The sequence below is a fragment of the Thermobia domestica genome, chromosome 4 (assembly GCF_964235325.1).
Source record: "Thermobia domestica chromosome 4, izTheDome1.hap1.1, whole genome shotgun sequence".
Taxonomy (NCBI): Eukaryota; Metazoa; Arthropoda; class Insecta; order Zygentoma; family Lepismatidae; genus Thermobia; species Thermobia domestica.
In genome coordinates, this window is record NC_137457.1 from 283,183,956 (window position 1) to 283,207,113 (window position 23,158).

At 36.1% G+C, this 23,158-nt stretch overlaps 1 protein-coding gene across 7 annotated transcripts in view; it reads right to left on the bottom strand.

Annotated features, from left to right (window-relative positions):
• Cda5 (Chitin deacetylase-like 5) overlaps positions 1-23,158 on the bottom strand; it is a 454,673-nt gene that overhangs the window by 162,431 nt on the left and 269,084 nt on the right. The gene's annotated exons all lie outside the window — the stretch shown is intronic.

Here is a 23,158-nt window from a genome sequence, read left to right on the forward strand (position 1 = left end):
ATTTGAGGGTGAAGACGGGCAAGTGTGAGTGTGAAGATTGGGAAACATGTCCATCTCTGACTATACAAACTCACGGTTAAGTATAACTTGGTTATAACGACACCAAAGGGACCTTAAAAATATCATTGTTGTAACCAATAATAATTTCAAGGAGTGACCCGGGTGAAATTTCGACGGATCCACGAAATTCTTCCCCAGAATCATATTTCCTATCGTGCTCAATATGGGTTCCCAGTATTTTCGTAATACTACTTTTCACCCCCACTGTATTGAAATTTCGCTTCCTCCCCCCCCCCCGAGAAAATCTGAAATCATCACTGGTTATAACCGAGACGATAATATAGCGTCAAACAACGAAGGTTGGGAATGGTTAAATATTTGACCACTCTACCAAATCTAGGTTACAAATTCTAGTTTCATACATTAATGAGTGTAGTACTAAGCGTGGTATAAAATAACCTGCCTTATGAGAAATTAGTTGGTCCCATTGAATATTGATGCAATACACAAGATGTCGCACAAACCGATGTTCCTATAAAGAGTTTAACTACATTTTTGTTATATGTTGCTTTTAGACAATTTTAATATAGATGTTCATTTAGAACAAAGGCATAATATTGCCGATCTGGCATTCCTCCAAAAAAATAGCTCAAAATGAATTCCATTGCTCAGACTTTGTCATCATAAACTTCCCGGTTTCTTCAATTAGAACTAGAACTAATAAAATACATGTCTTTTGTATTGCAAAAAAGCTAGTATGAACATATAGTAATACTGAACTCCTCATCTGGAGAATATGCTTTGCTAGGGTTTAGGAGATTTCAGATTTCTGGGCTTTCGGCATCTATGGCCATGTTAGCCCGTCACTAAGATTAGAATTAGGAATTAGATTTCTGGGCTTTCGGCATTTATGGCCATGTTAACCCGTCACTAGGATTAGAATTAGGAATTAGAATTCTGGGCTTTTGGCATCTAATGCCATGTTAGCCCGTCACTAGGATTAGGAATTAGATTTCTGGGCTTTCGGCATCTATGGCCATGTTAGCCCGTCACTAGGATTAGAATTAGGAATTAGATTTCTGGACTTTCGGCATCTATGGCCATGTTAGCCCGTCACGCATGAGGGATGACGTCCCTCGGCGATCACACTATTCGAAGAAAGGGAAGGAAGAAAGCGGCCTGAGACCTGTATGTTAGGTACGATCCCGGATTTGCCTAGTGAGAATGAGAGAAACCTCACTCAGAATGGCTAGCCTCAAAAGAGCTTTTACACTTCTTTTTTTTTGACCGTGTCCTCACCGGGAATCGAACAGAATATATTTTGTATATTATGTGGGAAACATGATAAAACTTATATATGTACAATGTCCTCTAAGACACTAAAAAAGACTATCGTAAAAATGTGTTGTAAGATTTCAAAACTATAATTGGTCATCTGTCTGTGGTGTTAATAAATAAATAAATAAATAGAATTTTCCTGTAACGTTGTAGAGACGTACTGTAACAACTGAGATATTTGTAACATATCTTTCAAAAAATATATATTAATTATATTCTGATGTTACGTGTAATGTTTCTGAAATATTCCACTGAAATCTAACTTTCGCGGACAAGTACTTTTTCGTCAAGATAGCATACTGAACTTTATGTACTCTCATGAGCAATGCTACCAACTAGCAATATAACTGCGGATATTGTTATTGACTCTTCCATACTTACTGAGAATATCTCAGTTTATGGTAATTACTATGGACCAGTCAAAGTAATAGATTTAAACCTTCCGACTTACTAAAGAAGCCACCACGTAAAGCTCTTAATAACGAACGTGAAGGTTGAGTCGATAAAAAAAGACACTTACAAATAATTTGGGAAATGTATTTTTCAAACCAAAATACTACTTTGTTAGTACTACAGGTTCGTCAGTGACAACCAATATATTGTAAAAACGTTATTTTCATTGTATTTTGTAAACACTACAAATTTATTTGTGCTTCGAGTACATTGATCAAGATTTAGTACCTTGTATCTTTCATGAAAATATTTTTAAAATTTTGTGTTTTCTTCTAATTTTGAATCAAGATCATCACTTGTGTTAGAGATCCGAGTTCGAATCTTGGCAGAATTGAAGGTATATGAAATTCCGGTTTCACATTAAGCTGTACGACAACAAATAATATAGTCTCGATGCTGAACAGAAACAAAGGAAAGGAAAATCCCGATCCCTTTAGCCTATCTAAGTATATCAGCCGATTTCCAAGTATTTCGTGTAATGCGCACAATATACTGGAGCATAAACAAATGCAAGTTGTGACACGATTTTTCCGTCCGCATCGCATCCGCCAGTCCATTTAAATGTTTTCACTGTGGTTGTGGGTCTGTTGGGCAATCTTCTCAAGTATGCTTGTTTCCATAGCCGACTGCGTTTTGTTCTCACAGAAAGCGATAAGTCGTGAGAAAAATTCTTGTTATAAAACCATTGTTTTGTTAAGAAACTACACGGAAGTTTGGCAAGATAGGAGCCCGATATGACCAAAGAAACGCGTATTATCAATGCGTGTTATTCACAGCGTGCTTTACCAATTATAACATCTCACTTTTTTGAGAGTTTTCCCCTTTTTTTTCTAAAGAAATGTACGTAGATTATATCCATACCGGAAAGCTGTTGAGTTTCTATGAAATGTAGGAATCCCGTATTGCAGGGTACCCACGCCCTCTTCAAGAAGTTGGGCTCAATCCCCAAATTTACAATTTTTCCCCAAAATTAATCTTTCTCTCCTAATTTTACCATTCTCAATCATTCTCTTCCTAAATTTATCTTTATCCCCCTGAATTTACCTTTCTACACCTAAATTTATGCTTCTACCCCAAAATTACTGTTCACCCGAATCAGTTTACCTTTTCCCCTAAATTAACTATTCTCCCTCCAAATTTATCATTTTCCCTAAATTTACCACTCTCTCTAAATTGAACATTTTACCTTTCCCCTAAATTACCTTTCCGCTAAATTTACCATTTTACTCCCCAATTACCTTTCTCCCCTAAATTTACCATTTTACTCCCCAATTACCTTTCTCCCCTAAATTTACCATTTTTACTCCCCAAATTTACCTTTCTCCTAAATTTACAATTTTATTCCATAATTTTATAATTCTGCCTCCAAAAATTACCATTCTTCTCCCAAATTTATCTTCCCCCCTGCATTTACAATTTTACTTCCCAAATTTACCTTTCTCCCCTAAATTTACAATTTTAGTTCCCAATTTTACTATTCTGCCTCCAAATTTACCATTCTTCTCCCAAATTTACCTTTCTTCCCCAAATTTACAATTTTACTCCCCAATTTTACAATTTTGCCTCCATAATTTATCATTCTCCTCCAGAATTTACTTTTCCTCTAAATTTACAATTTTACTCCTCAAATTTACCTTTCTCCCCTAAATTTACAATTTTACTCCCCAAATTTACTATCCTGCCATGTCTTCTAAGTTTGGTGCACATCTGCTGTTTCAAGTCTTCTCAAGTGCTTGGCATCAAGTTTTCTTTCGGAAGGCAGTCTCATGAATCGTGCCAAACTCTTCCGATGCATTGCACGTGAAGAAAACCAGTTTTATGATTGGTGTTGAATCCGGGCTTCATGAGTTTTCGCGTTCTCTATAGGACATGCTCTTTCTTGCACATGCTCAACTTCAAGTCCGCGTAAAAATTATCGGCCATTTTTATAACATGTGTATCGTATATACTTTTATGTAATAATTAAGATGTTTTTGGTGTCATTCTATGTTTTATTAAGCCATGAATACTGTGCTATATGATCGTCTCTGTGAAAAAATTCACAAAGTGGAAAATTCCACATTAGGGCTATCAATATGATCAATTTTATTCGAGTTCCCAAAACATTCTACACTTTAATTAATGTGATATATCCTGGCATTAATTCCTCATTTTAATGCAATTTTCAGAAGAATTATATTATTAATTGCTGATATATTAGGCAATTTTATATCTGCGTATGTTACAATGTATGTAATGAAACAAGAACAATTCAGATCAACAGCTACTCAGGCCCGTATCCAGGGAGGTCTAGGGGGGCCGGCCCCCCTAAATTGTGGCTGCCCCCCTAAAATTTTCACGATAGACTGGCAAATGAACTATAATATGGTAATGAACTATAATATGGTTGCATCGGCCTTCCCCTAACTTCAGCCGGGCCCCTCTACATTTTTGGGCTGGCTACAGGCCTGCAGCTGCTTAATTGTTACTTATTTCATTTTTTCCTTCTTTCTTCCCTAAACAAATGACCTTTTTTGACTTACTTGGTTTTAGAACGAAACTCCTCAACTGGAAGAAATCAGTAAATATTTTCTGTTTTCATTGTATGTAGTTACGCTGAAACAGTGAGTATCCTTATCTCTTCCACTAGTCGGAGACACGGTGGCACAGTAGTAAAGCGGTCATTTTCAGTGCGAGGTATCCCTGGTTCAATCTTGGGTGATGTTAGTTTTAAAGTGAACAGTATCGTTTTCGTGGGTTCTCCCGTTTCCTCCCACATTAGCATTTTACCAATTCTTTAATAATCATTCACCTTCATTAACTATACAGCCACACACACAAAGAAAAGTTCTGTGCACCGAACCCCAAGGTATAGATTCGATATATTTTGTTACACAGAATCCACATTTCGAAAACCCAGGACGATCGACTGTGTCAACTTTTTTATGGGCGAAAAACTTTAGCGATTTTGGATAGGGAGGATACACGTAACACAGTCATAAAAAAAAAGAAAGTTCTGTGCAGCGAACCCCAGAGTATAGATTCGGCGTAGTTTTTTACGCCGAATCCACTTTTCGAAACCCCAGGACGATCGACTGTGTCAACTTTTTTATAGGCGAAAATTTTTAGCGATTTTGGATAGGGAGGATACACGTAACACAGTCATACACACACAAAAAAAGATCTGTGTATCGGACCCCAGGGTATAGATTCGACGTAGTTTTTTACGCCGAATCCACATTTCGAAACCCCAGGACGATCGACTGTGTCAACTTTTTTATAGGCGAAAAATTTTAGCGATTTTGGATAGGGAGGATACATATAACACAGTCATGCACAAAAAAAGTTCTGTGCAGCGGACCCCAGGGTATAGATTCGACGTAGTTTTTTACGCCGAATCCAAAATTTCGAAACCCCAGGACGATCGACTGTGTCAACCTTTTTATAGGCGAAAAATTTTAGCGATTTTGGATAGCGATGATACACATAACACAGTTATACAAAAAAAATGTTCTGTGCACCGGACCCCAGGGTATAGATTCGACGTAGTTTTTTACGCCGAATCCAAATTTCGAAACCCCAGGACGATTGACCATGTCGATTTTGCTTTATGGGCGAAAAACTTGTGTCCTCCCTATCAAAATCGCTCAAGGTTTTGGACATGGTCTTGGGGTTTCGAAATTTGGATTCGGCGTAACTAAACTACATCGAATACATATTCTGGGGTTCGGAGCACAGAAATTTTATTTCTTGTGTGTGGCTGTTTCCTCTGTCTCGTTTAGCTTGCAAGAGACAACTGTGAAACGTACAACTGGAAATTTCATTTCGTTTTTCATTTTCAACTACATTTCCCACTCTGAAAATCTAGACTACTCTTGAAATCCGACCTCTTCTAATATGTAGTTCATCTATACCTTATTTTATAGTCATTATCATCTGTGTGCCTTTCTTCTCTTACAAGTTAGAATTCTCTTACAAGTACTAATTATGGGCCTGATTAGAACTTCTAATATACAAATATAACAATTTTCCTTTCATTATGACCTCAACTATTATAAAATATATATTCACTATTAGAAAAAGTACATACTCAATAATGTCTTGAAAAATATTTTGCAATATCTGCGTTCCTTTTTCTGTTGGATCAAATGTTAACAGAAGTTTGATAAAAAAAAATAAATAAAAATATTGATAAAAATATAACACACTTTCAGAGAAAGTTAACCACAAATTGAAATTAATGAAGACACTGCACATAATGGTAACCATGCTTCCAATAGTTAAAAAAACTCTTTCCTCCATATAATCAAGGCGGGTGCAGAAGCTAGTTGTTAAAAATTAAAGAAGAAGAAGAAGAAGTGTAACGTCAATGTAGTCAAATACTTTTTGATGTATTTATAACGAACATGTTCAATTTTCAACTGAAAACGAAAAAAAAATGTTCTAAATTCATCATCTTGTTTTTCTTGATAGAATGCAACAAATATAATAACAGTGTACGGGTCGCGAAGTGAAGCTCAAATAACAACGTTACTTAAGAATTAGTCACGCGTTCTACTTTCGTTTCATTTCACGATGCAACGTAATTACTGAACATCTTACGTTACATGTGAAGTGGATACTGAAGTGATGTGTTAAAAAAATTAATATGATTTTTTTTAAAATAAAAACTGAAATCAATGTTTTCGCACTTTATATTACCTTAAGGTTGTGCATGGTTTATATGTACAACCGAATTCTAATTATTTATATGAGTTTATTCTGAGCGAGGGAAATCATACGAGTGTTACAATTAAGTTTACTTACTTACTGAAAGTCCATTCTCGTTCTTCTTAAGGTTAGTGTAAAGGGACAGGTTTTGTCGATAGATGTCACTACAGTTTTCGTATCTCTCCCATGTATTTTTTTACCTTTCACGAAAATTTACAATTTCTTTTACAGGTTTCAACGAAGAGACTTCAAATTTTTAGAGAAGGAACTTCATAATCTATTAAAGGGAACAATCTGTGCCGATTTTTTATTTAGAATTTTCTTCATTGTTGAAACAGTTCCATTGTTAAAGGTTTGGATATCCATTTCAACAATCAAGCCATTTCAACAATGAAGAAAATTTTAAATAAAAAAAATCGGCACGGATCATTGCCTTCGATAGATTATGAAGTGGCTTTTCTAAAAATTTGAAGTCTGTAGGTTGAAATTTGTGACAGAAATCGTGAATTTTCGTGAAAGGTAACAAATACATGGAAGAGAGACAAAGATTGTACTGTCATCTATCGACAAAACTTGTCCCTTTAAACCAACCTTAACAGTGTTAAGCATTTATGAACTAGATCTTGAATCAGTTTTCTTTGAAATAAGCTGGAATATTAATGACGTGTTTTTTACTGATTTCTTGTTCAAATCTAATTAAAAATTTCCCTGCTTTGACAAAATGACTGCTTTATGCGATAAAAAGTATTGAACCTTTGATTGGCAAAAATGCATTTTCTAATTTAAAAATCCGAAAATCTCCTTCAAAGTAGTCTCCTTGGTAATGCACACACTTCTCTGAGCACTCCCGCCATTGTTGGAAACATTTCTGGAACGCAGTTTTTGGAATGGTGAGCAACCGTGTTGTCGCATTCCACTCGATGTCTTCTCTTGGCTCAAATTGAGTCCCTTTTAGTAGCATTTTCAACTTGAAAAATAACCAGAAGTCACATGAAGCCATGTTGGTTGAGTAGGGGGCCTGACGTCACACAGGAATGTTGTGTTTAATGATGAAAGCCTGAATCAAATTTCGCGGACACTCTCCTCCAGGGCCGTGCCGTGGGTGGGCGAGCGGAGCGACGGCCCCGGGGCGCCGAAGTAAGAGGGGCGAAAAATTCGGCGGAAAAAAGGAAAAAAAGATACGAAAAATTGTTTGGACTATATGTATGAAAGTGCCGTCGTATACTCTCGCCCCGGGCGTTGATTTTCCACGGCACAGCCCTGCTCTCCTCATGCCCAAATTCTAAAAATTGAATGTACCGATCCGATTGAGTGATTTCCACTTGGTTATCGCCACGCTTTTGGCAAAATTTAATGCAATATCGCTACTCAAGTTTTTTCTATCATTTTACAAACAACTGAAATGCAACGACAGCTCACTTCACTACACGTCTTCACTCGTTGGCTGACTGCCAGCGACTGACAATTTCTGTGGGCGGGAAAAAAACTCACGATTATGCATGAGTGTCCCCTCTACATTTACATCGAAGAAAGTATCCCGGGGGGCGAGGAAAGAAAACAAGGTTCGATACTTTTTGAACATACCTCGTATATAAATTTAATACAGAGTTATTTATAGTTTTCATGTGAACAAAGTGAACTCTTTCAAACACCTAGGATCAACATTAACAGAACAAAACGAAAAAAAATTAAATGTCGACTGCAAGCAGGGAATTCGTGTTATTCCTCAGTCCAAAAATCTTTTGTCTTCACGAATTACGTTGAATAATTAGAAGCTTAAAATATTTATTTATTTATTATGACTTCTTTTACGGAAAGAATATGTTGAGGATTTATATGAGAGTAGGGATAGATCGTGTGGCCTAGATGCTGAAGTAGAAAATAAAGTAGGCGAGGATAATAAAGGATTTAGTATTCTTCGGGATGAGTTTGAAAAAGCCATATCCGAGATTAGAAATAAAAAGGCAACCGGGATAGATAATATACCAATCGAATTTATTAAAATTATGGGAGACAAGGGCAAGAAAGAATTGTCCTGACTCTGTAATGAAATATATGAAACAGAAGAGTGGCCAAAAGACTTCCTGAAGACGATCATGATACCAATGGCTAAGAAATCGAACCCAGTGAGAAGTGAGGATTATAGAACTGTTAGTCTCATATCTTATGCAACAAAAATTTTGCTTTGTACTCTGAACAGAAAGTTATATGGAAGAGCAAATGAAAAAGTTGAGGAAGAACAGTTTGGGTTCAGGAGAGGTAAGGGCACACGAGATGGAATTTGATTATTAAGAGTGATCGTTGAAAGGTTTATAGAAAAAGAGAAAGAGGTGTATGTTATATTTATTGATCTAGAAAAGGCTTTTGACTGAGTAAATTGGGAATTGTTGTTGGAAATTCTAAAGAAAGTTGGGTTGGAATGGAAAGATCGAGGATTCATAAAAAAAACGTATATATGAACCAACAAGTGTTAGAATAGGGGAGGAAATGACAGAGGAGATGCAATTGGAAGGGGAATTCAACAGGGATGCTGTTTCTCGCCTACATTATTTAAAATCTATCTAGAAGAGATAGTGTAAAAGAGCCTTACAAAATGAACACGGCATTTCAGTAGGAGGTAAAATGATTACTGATATACGGTTTGCACATGATATGACGCTTATTGCAGACTCTGAAGAGAAAATCAATAATATGTTAGAAAACTTGAGGAAGGCTGTGAAAATATGGGAAGAAAATAAACGTTAGAAAGACAAAAGCCATGGTGATTGGAACGAAGGGGTCGGTGTCAAATACAGAAGTAGGAGGGAAGAAAATAGAACAGATGACAAGTTTTCGACACCAGGGTACTATTATTAGAGACTTATTCCTAAATCTCAAAGATATTTGAATGCTTTTTCAAGCCTTCCAGTTATTGTTTACAACATAGTATATTGTCCTGTGAACTTAATCCAAAATGTACCACATACGAAAAAAAACAAAAAAAAAAAAACTATAAGCGGTCAAGCTTAATAAGCACAATGCACTATGAAATAGAAGTGTACACCATAAAAGACAAAGACAGCACAGCACTTAAATTAATTCTAAGCAAAAAATGTTCACTTAAGGCATTCCACCCATTATCCTTCTTATCATGCGCCCAATTACCCCCTTCAAGATTGCTGCTCTTCACGCTACCATCCTTAGGATGTTTTTAAGCAACAGTAAAACAAAACAAAAAAAAAAAAAAAAATGGGCTAAGAACATTAACAGATGCGCAATTTATTGTGACTCAAAGCAAAACATACACAAACTTGAAACTCGATTTCAAATATGTCATTTGTCAATCAAATCAGTTTTTTTGTCATTATTACACCATCTCAAAATTCATCTAGGCTTTGTTTGTGATCAACATCTACCCACCCAAAAGTTGGGTATAATTAAATTCCATAAAAATATACTGAAATGCAAAATATAAGTTTTTAAAAAGTTTTCCGCCCAATTACCCCCTCCACCCAATCCCCCCTTCTACCCTAGATATATATATGTCATAAATGATAAATTAGGAATTTACTGTGACCCCTCCTATTAAGAATAACTTCTTTATGGCCTCAGAAAAAAACATCGTGTTTTATGCAAAACATAGTATAAATATCTTGAGTTATTTCAGCACAAAGATAAACTTTATATTTAAAAAAAAAACTTAGTATCTTTAAAACATTAAAATTAGTTTTCTCTTCCGGTTCATATAGCTGTTAGGAGCGAATGCTTATTTATATCTGTTTAAAAGTTCTTTTGTTTAGCTGGACCAGAAAATAAGGAACAAAAGAGAGTTGTTGGTTTTGTTTTGAGTAAATTGTTCATTGTGATGTTATCTTGAGAACACGGAGATATTTTAGCCTTTCAACAAGAGGGCAATTTATAGACCACCAAACAATAGCTCATCGTTTAACCAGCCGTGTACCTTGTACTTTTTTTAAAAAAAAATCAGAGGATCTCATATCGTAAGTCCCTTTGATAATGATATAACCTAGCAAAAAAAACAGTTATAATTAACGAACATTGGGATGATAACTATGGATGAAAATACTAATTAAATATATTGGTAAATTATTAACTGAATCTTACGACGATATTTAAGAACATAACCGTAAATCTTCATTCTATACAATTAAAACTGTTTCTTATTTGTTACACAGCTAAGAAACATGTTGTTATGTAAAAATTACCTTTAAATAATTTCTTATGCTGTTATTTATAATATTTATTGTTTTTGTTGCGACTATACAAATTATCTTGTTATCTTTCTTTACGCGTATACCCAAGGAAATTATTCAATGTCGAACAGGAAGCGTAACTTGGAATGAAAATTACGAGTGATCAAAAAGTAAGGTTACAAAGCCTGCAGTGGAACGTGTATATATTATTTCATACAACTAATACAGCAAATAGATAGTACATACATTAGGTTATTATTCGACATAGCCTCCCTATCGGTTGAGGAACTTGTCACATCGTGGGATGACTTTGAAGATTCCCTCCTAGCAAGGGCGCCCATGTTGTGGTTTCCAAGGGGGGGGGGCAAATATAAGCGAGGTTTCAAATATAGTTTCAAATTTTGCTATAACTAATGTAAAAATTCTATTGGGCTTTCGATATTCCCAAGTACGATTTCCTCTTAGGAGGCGAGCGCCCCACCTTGCACTCCCTGATGGGCGCCCTTGCCTCCTAGTAAATAACTGCTCTTGCGTGTTCAGCCACGTTGTCGCGAAGTGTTTCACCTCCTTGTCTGAAGCAAAGCGATGGCTTCCTAGGTGCTCCTTCAAGTGTGGGAACAGATGGAAGTTGTTTGGTGCGAGTTCCGAGCTGTAGGGAGGGTGGCCGATCATGTCCCATCGAAACTACTTTAACTCCGTAGTGGTCTTCTGGACTGTATGCGGGCGAGCGTTGTCATGTGTAAAGTTTCGACACCATTCCGCGGCACGCTGATAAGACATACAGTCTCTCCGTAAACCTACACCAATTGCCTGTGAGTTACAGCCGCGGTTACATATTTCGCCCACAGAAATCGAGTAACTGAGCGGACTTCTTCGCCAGGCCAATTTTTCAAACGAGTCGCCATTTGTGTTTACTTACAACTAGCGCCGTAGGTAGTGGGTGGCTGAAGCTATGCACAGTTGCCAAGTCCACATATTAAAATTACTGCACCTCCTCATTCCTCTATACCAGACGAAACTCCTGAAATATCGCCTTGTAACCGTAGTTTCTGATCCTCCCTTGTATAAGTAATTCAGGGGTTTATCGTGAAGAGGTAATGTATTCGTTCATGTTCTGTACACGTACATTGCGGGATATTTGCAAAATCGATTCTTATAAAAATAAAAAAGCAGTCGGACTGTTAAAATTGTGTTATTATTCATGAAAGCATATTATAGTGATAAATAATAACATTTAAAGCGAACGTAAGCGAGTCTTTTCTCTTTGATTCAACGCAACCCACAGACGTAAGTGAACTTTTTCTCTTTGATTCAACTCACTCCATAGACCTAAGCGAGTCTTTTCTCTTTGATTCAACTTACTCATTAGATGTAAGCGAGTCTTTTCTCTTTGATTCAACACACTCCATACACCTCGAAATGTCCACGGAATGTCCTATGGACATGCAACAGGCCTCATGCTTATCTATGCTGGATAATCACTAAACATCTGGTTGGTTGGTTAATTTAGAATTTAGCGTCTCTTCCAGCACCAAGGCTATTTGAAATGTTGGCCTGCAGCTTAACGTGGGATCTAAATCAGGTGAATTCCCACGGGGAATCGAATCCAGGTCTTTTGTACCGAAAGCACGTACGCTAACCATAAATTCACGAGGGAATTTAAGAAGACTTTTGAACACCCAAATATTCTTCTTGACGAGTAAATCGCATTGAAATCCAAGGGAAAAGAATGAATTTTAAGTGGGCCTATGATTAAATATTCACGTAATTTTTACCTGGATTTCAATGGGATACACCTGCTGTCACGGAACAATATTTGAATGCTCAATGGTCGCCCTGAGTTCTCTCATGTCTATACGATTATCATATATGAGAGACTTGTGTTTGATTTACGGTAAGAGCTCACATGGTTCGGATTCCATGTTAAACTGTAGGTTCAAGTCTTATATAGCCTCGCACCTGAAACAGACTCAACTCAAATGTACAAATGAACCAAAAACCATCCGAGGAGCCCGCATAGAGCTCAGAAATGTTGGACAAGAACTCTTGTATGCGTTTTTGGATTTTCACAGGATGTCTTCTGGCAAAAATAGGACGTTTCATGGACGTCTCGATCTGTCGGGATAGACGTCTTTTGTAAGTCCAAGTGACGACTGTGTGTCATGTGAGACACTGTCTGTCCCATGATAACATCCGTAATACATATCTGATTTTTAATGAGACTTGGTATGTGCTTTCTTTCAGATTAAGAACTAACCATTTACTTGGAGTTGATATCCATTAAGAATAAGGGAGTAAACCAGGCTAAAATTCATCTCCAAACTGAAAGTTTATACATACACCCATAAGATGGAGTTGCCACCTGACCGAATAAGACGAGGCAGTCTAAACTTAAGATAATTTTCAGCGTCCTAATTACGCCCCCAAAATATGCGACTGACATTCCTGGCGACATTTGTAAATTTCGATACATGATGTGTACTTAGGAATATCGAAATATTGATATGGTACCATAGCTAAAATTTTTCGTGTAAGTAGAAGTAAAATCACACCAATGATGGTATTTTTTATTGATTTAATAGTACATAACTTCTGTTCGACTAACCGACAAGAAACTTACACTACGAGTTTTCTCTTTCGTGTGTTTCTAGTTTTAATTTTTATTGAAATTTTCGTTCATTAATATATATATATATATCATTATAATTAATAAATTATACCCTGTATAAGTTTGGGTATAAGGAACCAGTGATCTGCACATGTTCAATACAGGCCAGTACCCAGGGAGATCTAGGGAGGCCGGCCCCCTAAATTTTTACTGGCCCTTCATAAAGTTTTCACTGTAGGCTTGCAAATGAACTACATGAATGAGGGTGATGAATACAACATGGTCGGATCGGGCCCCCCTAACTTCTACCGGGCCCCCCTACATTTTTGAACTGGCTACGAACCTGGTTCGATAAGTGTGTTCAGAGACAACGCCAGAGTGGGAGTAAGAGGGCGAATACCCCCCGGAAGTTAACTCGGCCCCTTGACCATCCCCAGACATGATGTATTTCAATGTAAGTCAAGTATCTGATAATATAAAACTATTCTTTTCTGTACCCAAAGAAACATCTTCCTCCCAAAAATTTCTCTCTCTCCCCGCTTGACCCCTCAAAAAGTAAGGCTAGCGTCGTCACTGAGTCTATTCCGCTTTAGGCTTACTAACAGCTGATAATGCTAACATGTACAGTGCTGATTACTAACGATTCGCAAGGTACTCACAAGTAAACCTTACGTTTGGGTGAATCGAGTTGCTGACTGAGACATATATGAGAAAGTAGTACTAAATGTAGTCAGTATTTCAGTGAAGTTGTAGCTGCGAAGCTCCAGGGGTTTAGGAGATACAGCTACCAGAACATCACATGGAAGTACACAATAGTCTTCATACAGTTGGTTGTAAAAGCTCTGTAAGACCTCTTGTAACGACAAAAGGTGAATAACAAATATGTGGGTACATATTAAGACTAGGGAGAAGTCATATACTAAGGGTATACCTGACGGCGGCCATCTTGAAATCCGCCATATTGAATTAAGGTTAAGTTTTTAAAATAGGAATAGGGTCATGTGATACATGATTTAAGGGGCAAATTTAATCAGAAGAACAATGGTGACGTTAATTTTGATTTACGCGCAATTGGTAAAAAGTTACAGGGAAATTAAATATTGTTGCAGCATATGTATTAGTCCTTTACCTCACCTTGTAAATTTTGTGTTAATGATAATAATTAAATAAAAAGCAGGTAGATAAATATTAGGTCTATGGTAAGAGTTGCCTTGATGGCGGCCATTTTCAAATCGATTGCCTTGTCAGGTGTGCTCACTGTGAGCAGAGCATTTGTGCATGTCATGCACTCTTTTCTGAACTGCATATTGATTATACTAATTGAGGACTTTTCTGGAAGAAAGACCCAAGTTCAATTATGACTCAATTCCACTTTGGTCATTTTTCCTTAAATTAGCAACTTGTTTATGCGATAACAAATGCTGGTTAATGATAAAGCAAAAATGGTTATACCGTTGGATTTATGGTAAAATTTGCTATTAATAAGGTGTCACTGTTATGCGTTTTGTTTAAAACTTTTGTCTGTTTCAAAATGGCGGATTTGAACATGGACGCCATCAAGGCAACTCTTACCATAGACCTAATATTTATCCACCTGTTTTTTATTTAATTATTATCATTAACACAAAATTTACAAGGTGAGGTAAAGGACTAATACATATGCTGCAACAATATTTAATTTCCCTGTAACTTTTTACCAATTGCGCGTAAATCAAAATTAACGTCACCATTGTTTTTCTGATTAAATTTGCCCCTTAAATCATGTATCACATGACCCTATTCCTATTTTAAAAACTTAACCTTAATTCAAAATGGCGGATTTCAAGATGGCCGCCGTCAGGTATACCCTTAGTATATGACTTCTCCCTAGTCTTAATATGTACCCACATATTTGTTATTCACCTTTTGTCGTTACAAGAGGTCTTACAGAGCTTTTACAACCAACTGTATGAAGACTATTGTGTACTTCCATGTGATGTTCTGGTAGCTGTATCTCCTAAACCCTTGGAGCTTCGCAGCTACAACTTCACTGAAATACTGACTACATTTAGTACTACTTTCTCATATATGTCTCAGTCAGCAACTCGATTCACCCAAACGTAAGGTTTACTTGTCAGTACCGAAATCTTTTCCTTAAGTCTTTTTTTTTTTTTTTTTTAATGAGATTTCTCTAGCCATGTCTTTAATTTTTTATATTTATGACTTTAATGTTTGAATTTTAAATCAATTTGAAATCTGGAGCAAGAGTACATTCTATCCATTTAAAAGGTAACATGATCAATAGAGGCCAATACTTCCTAATTTCTACTTTTTTTTTTTTTTTTTTTTTTTGTAATGTCGACGCTGACCTTCGGATTCTATCAGAATGTATAGAATAGCATATTTATGATGAGTACTGCGGGCGCCAATCCTGAAAGAGCCCAGGAGGCTTGCCACCCTCCAAAAATATATTTAAACTCCCAAAGATCTGGATATCGTTGCTTGGTTGCCTGACAATGAAACATATCTGCTCAAATGCCCATCCCCAAAGTCATACAGAACTCGGCGCTACTATGGTGAGTACCAGTATCTTATTGCTAAGAAAAGAAAGCCCTACTGCATATATATATATACACAGTGGCGGATCCAGGATATGATCAAAGGAGGGACTAAACAATAATTTGCCGTTTTATCCAGTGTAAAGCAGAATTGAAGCCCATTTTATCCAGTGTAAACCTGAGCGCAAAGGGGGGTTATAGCCCCTTAGCCCTCCCTTGGATCCGTACTTGTATATATATATATATATATATATATATATATATATATATAACACACATCTTCATGACAACTTCTATAAGAAAATTGGGGGGCGCGGTGGCTCAGTGGTAGAGCGTTCACCTCTGGTGCTTGGGGTCCCGGGTTCGATCCCAGCTCCCGCCAAGTGAACTTTGTGGTGGACAAACACCGTGCTCGTGGGTTTTCTCGGGGTTCTCCCGTTTCCTCCCACTTTCTTCATTCCACCAATTCACTCATCTCTTATCATCACCGTCTCCTTTAGCCTAACCGGCATAACCGTGGGACGTAAAACTCAAAGATTTCATTTTTTTTCTATAAGAAAATTATTTGATTTTAATGTAATAAGGAGTTTCATTTCTTAGAGAGAATTATCTTGGAAAATGAACGGAAAATCTTATACAAAAACGAATCTACTGAATTTTTTTGGCATGAATACGCAATATCAAACTACTATGTAATTATAAAGCTGGGTGCTGTTTACATCATAAATCTGTCAAAACTGGTAAATCAGCGGGAAAGTAATAGAAATATTGCCAACATGGTTGAACTGTTGATGGCGAATGCTTTTAGCATTTTAAGTAGGAATCTCAACAAGCGAAAGTCGGACAGGGACATGATGTGTCATGGCTATCATCCTGTTGTCCACAGTACAATAACGTTTTCCCATGCTGTATCATGTTACTCACTACAACTGATTTATCTACAGAACAACAGGGCATGATCTAAACATGTAAAATCCATTTAAAAGTTGATAAGAATCTGAGTAAAAAAAGTGAAATTTTAATTGAAACATTATCTTCCTGAAACTTAATCCACTCTGATTATGATTCTAGATAATCCACGTGTCCAGTGAGCACCTGAGGTTTCCAAATTTATCAACCAATCAGTGACGTTATCAGTAATTTGTTTGATTAATTCTAATGTATCGAACTGAATAAGTAATAAAAAAAAAGTACGGACCACCATACTAAATTTTGTTTTACACAATATGTTGTCTATATTATAAGGAAGTTTAATACAGTCATACTATAATTGATACAGTATGTTAAGATTTTGTTAGTTGCCTGTTTGGAGTTTAATAACATGAGACTTGGACTTATAACTCAATGCTATATTTAAACCACAATGAAGGGGGCACGTGGTTCAGTGGTCGCGCTTATCTCTGGCGCATGGGGTCCCAGGTTCGATCACCGGCCAGGTAAGTTTGTGGTGGACAACATCGTGCTCGTGGGTTTTCTCGGGGTACTTCCGTTTCCTCCCACTTTCTCATTCTACCAATTCTTCCATTATCTTCATTTGCCTTAATCAACGTCTCCCTTAGCCTACAGCGCATAATCCTGGATCGTTAAACTGAAATATTAAATTAAATTAAATTAAATTTAATTTAATTTAAACCACAGGAGTACTATTGTAATGTAAAAATGAAAATGAAATGAATTTTTTAAGTTTATGTTATACTGTAATCTGTCTCGGGCTTTGCACACACAATGTGCGATTGTCAATTATGAGATTTAGCCAAGAAATAGCTACTCGATATGTGTTAATCAATAAATAGCAGTGTCACGTGTACACTACGTAAGGGAGTTCGTTTTTAGTAGCCTGATATTTTCTCACTTAATACCAAAACCAAAAGTGATAGTAAATTTCTACCACTTCCAGTTTTAGTAGAGGGAAATATATTCTTCGGTACGCTTAATTGATTGCAGACAACCGTTTCTCGCTATCTATTACAGTTTTCATTCTATAGCAATCAATATTTATGCATCATGTTTTTTATCGTATCATATACACTAAGAAAGTTTTATCTTGAACTAGGCCTCCTCGAACGGTGGAGAATTTAAATAGAGAGAAGTTGCCCCCTATCCGCTACAAGTTATGGCATTAATGACAAATAGTACAATATTACTTTAGAATTTATTAATGGCTTAAATGCTTCCGTTCCACGACAAATCAGACCTTTCTTCAGGATAATGATGATCCCACACCGTTTGCTCCTTGACTTATATAGGCAAATCTCAGTTTTCTGTCAGTTTAGTGAAGTGATGGGCAAATTATGGCCGGTGGGTCAGATGCGGGCCTCTCAAAGGTTCTATCCGGTCCGCGTCATGATTCTTAATCTGACGATGTTTCCTCGAAAGAGTTGCATTGCAAATTGACTGACAGATGACCATTTAATCACTTCTAAGAATCAGTGCATCCCAGTTCGAACCAGATTATGAGAAACTTCAATCACTAGTAAAGCTTATTTTTGTAAAATGTACCACTCGCTTATTTTTGGCTCACTTATTTTTTTCTTTTTACCTTGGTCCACTAATAAACTGTTTTGATGCTTATCAGGTAATATTAAAAGGTAGGCATGCAAAATATATGGAAAATAAATATGTAAACATTGTGTTTTAAGATGATTACAATCTTTTCTGATTGTTGGTCGAAATCGCTATAATATTTACTAGGGATGACTCTAAAGTTGAATGTTGAATCTGGGGATAACCTATATATTGCCTGAAAGCGTTCGTTGAGCAAGTTCCAAAACAAGTTTCAGTTCCTTGCTCAAAAGTGACCCCAACCCTTCAGGGTTGGAGATATATATATATAGAACAACTTGACTTATATATCGAATTACTCCTCATGACTAGTAGATTAAGAATATAATGTGCACTACCCAAGTATATCCTATATTAAGGTAATGCACTCAAAAAATGATCATGTCACTATAAATATCCTATATTAGTGAATCTCACTATCACGCCGTAGATTGATCGTAAGACAGTGTGAGTTACGTGGCCCTCGCACCTTAAAAACAAAGACCAAGTCCTGGCAGCACCACTTTGCCAGGACCGTGACGGGTGAGTTACATGACTCTCACACACAACCAGAAACTAAAGTCAAGCTTCGGCAAATAACATCCAGCCGGAGCCTTCTTCCCTGTCATTACCCTGGCCATGTCATGGCTAGAGAGCTTAAATCCTGAAATGTGATCAATCGCGTTTATATAGCTACAAAGAAAGAACTGTTCGGATCCAGTAAATGAGCTCAAATTACCACCACGACTAGTTTCCCTAATTAGTAACTCAAAATCTATTGAATGTTTTTGTACCGTGTGAACTATCAAACAACTCGTCTAGATGAGCAGTTGACGAATATATAATGAACGCACTGGTCTGACAACGTATATATGTGAAATCGTGGAAAATATAGAAATTGAATACGTACAACGAATGTGTCATATTTAGCCATAACAATGAGTCACATTAGTTGTGATTCCAAATGACTTACTGTTGACTGGATATTATGAATATGCTTTTCTCAACTTTATAGTTCCACTAATATAGGACATTTATAGGAAATAATCATGTTTGTTTTTTGTTTTATTCATAAATATAGGATATAATTGAGTAGTGCATATTATATTCTTAATCTACTAGTCATACAGATCATTTAGTATATAGGACATATAGATCTAGTTGTTCTATATATTTCCAACCCTGAAGGAGTAGGGTCGATTTCCGGACAAGGAATTGAAACTTGCTTTGGAACTTACTCGACAAACTCTTTCAGGATATATATAGGTCATCCCCAGATTCAAGGTTCAACTTGGAATTCATCCCTAGTTAATTAGAATTGAGATTCTCAATTTTGATAAATAAATTGTCTTGAGTCTTGCTCGAACTTAAGATTGAAAGTGTTAATTAGATGTTATCAGGTGCTCCCATTATTTTGACAATCATCTGTGTATATATATAAACACATTTTTTAATGAGTTTCGGAATAAATTAATACAAAAGGAAAAGATGCATCACATACACTTTTTTAAATGTTTCTTCCGGGTTTCTTTGGTGCAAAGCACATTTCAGTCGTGAAAATAATCATTTGCATGAGAGAATCAGAGCTTCATATGCATCATATAATTGCAAAGCACGTGGGGAATTGTAATTAGCTTGCATATTACATATATATATATATATATATATATATATAGCTTTAAAAGATGACGGAAATATAAACAACGAAAAAATAAATTTTATACATATTAAGAATAGTTGTCAAAGAAGCGGTAGTAATAAAGAAAAACAAAAATGAATTAAGTTTTATTTATATATATGTATATGTATTTCCCAAACAGCGGTGCGTGTGAGTAATGACTTTTTTTCATGTGAACAGGAAGCATACACAAGCTGTTAACGTTCACGAACAGGTCTTGGGAGAAAAATATGATATCGTGCAAAATTCCGTGAAGAATAATATTCATTACTATTGTGAGAAACATAATAAATAGCAAACACGGAGGAAGGGAGAAATATGATAATTATAGCGATTTCAATGACTTTTTATTAACCCAATTTTGCGTTTCAAGGAGATTCTATAAATATAAAAAATATAAATTCGCTAATCAGTAAGAACGGTCATGGCGTATGTAATTACACTAAAATTAATTTTGACATAAAAATAATTAGTTTTTATATATTACTGGCTTTGTACTAAAATAAATAAATAGTTATTAAAATATACAGGTCTTCCTATACACAGTAAGATACAAGATATGTTCAAAAAGTATGATGAATATAGTTGCACAGTGCCATCTATATATGTTGCATCCATTTTACCCAGTAAGCCAGGTAGTATAAACCTTTGGTATAGTCAGTGTCAAGTTGGAACGAGTTGTGACATGTTAGTTGCCTGCCAGAGGCAGAAGAGTGAGGACGTATTAAGAGTCTTTATCCCGGCGAAATTAAAATACCGCTAATTTTACAGTAATTATGTGATATTCTCAAAATAGATACAAGATAATCGAAATGTGGAACAAGAGCGCCCTAAACAATATTATTTTACATGAGATACCGTTATCACGACTCACTTATCTGCTTTCGATTTCGAGCCATTTTGTAAATCGGCATTTATTTTCGCGTTTCGAAACAGCTGCAAACGAAAAGCTACTAGCTGACTCGTGATAACGGTATCTCATGTAAAATAATATTTTGCAGCGCGCTCTTGTTCCACATTTCGATTATCTTTTATCTATTTGAAGATATCACATAATTACTGTAAAATTAGCGGTATTTTAATTTCGCCGGGATGAAGACTCCGGCGCCAACAGTCTTAAGTTTTGTTCTAAGGTGAAAAAAGCACCAAAGAAGCTCACGAAATGTCAAAATCAATGTATGGCAATGACGCGGTGGCATTGAAGACTGTTTATTTATTTTGTTTATTTTATTTATTGAACAAATTCCCAGATACAGCATAACTTTGCCATTTTACACAGGGAAATAACAAAAGAAAGAAAAAAACAAGACAACAATACCAACAACAACATAAAACGGTATCAAAAAAGAGTGTAAAAGTAATATTATTCCGTCAAAACTCGTTTAATTGCTCTTTCAAACACTGGGTAGCTCGAAAAAATGTCCACATCAGTTGTTACTTGATTATAACTGTTTGGTATTCTGAAAAAAAAAAAAAGACTTCTGTATAATAAGGGACACGTAAGGATAGTTCCTCTAGTAATATTTCCGATCTTAAGTTTCCATTAACTATTTTATGAAGATATTTCAGGTCAGAGATAATTCTGCGTACTTCCAGAGTCTGGATATTAAGATGTCGCGAGAGTTCTTTCTTACATAATATTCGAAGTGCATGAACACGTATGAGCGATATGAGCGGTTATAAGTGGTATGAGGGATTCAAGAGCGGCAAGGAGTCGGTTGAAAATGAGCAACAATCGAGACGTCCTCCGACGTCAAAAACGGATGAAAACGTGCAAAAAAAATAGTGACACAAATTATTTCTTCAAACACACGAATGACTATTTGAGAGCATTTCGAAGAACTAAACATCTCGTATGGGTCCGTGAAAAGCATTTTAACCGCCGATTAAAATGGACAAATGCGTTCCTTCTTTACCACGAAAACGCTCCGTTGTCACACCTTGCTTTTGATCCGCGAGCTTTTAACCGAAAAAATATTCCTGTCTGTCCACATTCGCTGTGCTCTCCAGATACAGCACCATGCGAATTCTGGCTCTTCCCAAAAATTAAAACCGTGCTTAAAGGAAAATATTTTGACAGCATTCCTGACATTGAGAGAATCACGACAGAGTAACTGAACGTCCTTCCAAAAGAAGTCTTCCAGAAATGCTTCCAGTCATGGATTCAACGTTGGAATAAGTGCTTTGCTAGCCAAACACACTACTTAGAATGAGATTAAATGAGATGTTGGAAGTAAAGTGGTGTAAGTCCTTTTTTTTTTTTTTTTTTTAATGAGATTCAGCAATTTCCGTGAACTGGCAACTATAACTTGTTGGATGGCATCGTTGTGTATCTCAGAGTTAAAAGCCCTGGCCATAGGCCAAACGATGCCACCACAAACAACCGATTTTGATGCTTTTTTCTATATCGATTCTAATATACAGTCTCAACATCTCACAATGTCTCAAAACTGACTTACGCCATTTTGCCATCCAACAGCTCAAATCAAATTTCATGTACGCTTATTACTTTGTTTGTAATAAAATTAATAATCGTATTTTTTGATAACACCTCGTATACTACAGTTTCGAGTTTTCGGATTTGGTCTAGTTCAAACTCATGTGATTTAGTGGTAAAGTGTTCATCTCTGGTCCAAGGGGACCATGTTTCGAACCCAGTCTATGTACTTTTGTGACGAACAACATTGTGTCCGTGTGTTCTCCTCTTTTCCTTCTACATTGTCATTTCACTAATTCCTTCATAACCATTGATTTGCATATTAAAACTATCCGTTTCCTTCAGCCTAAAACTTACAAGTCTACAAGAGCATTTTAGAATTCGCCAAATATTAAGGGGAAGTCTCATAGCAATAACGGTGCAAAAATTATAAGAAAAGAAGTAGTGAAAATAAAAATCAATTATAAGTATGGTTGTACCACAGTTTATGATAATACAATTATTTTTTAAAAAAAATGTTTATTTTTACAGAATCTACCCTTTCTTAACAAAGTTTGCGCCTTTTATTGAAAATGCACCAGTAAATTTAGGATTAATAAAAGTAAAATAGTTATTTTACCCTTGTATAATTATCAGTTTAATATCTGACCCACAGCAGCATATCTTTTTGATTATGGCTCTGCT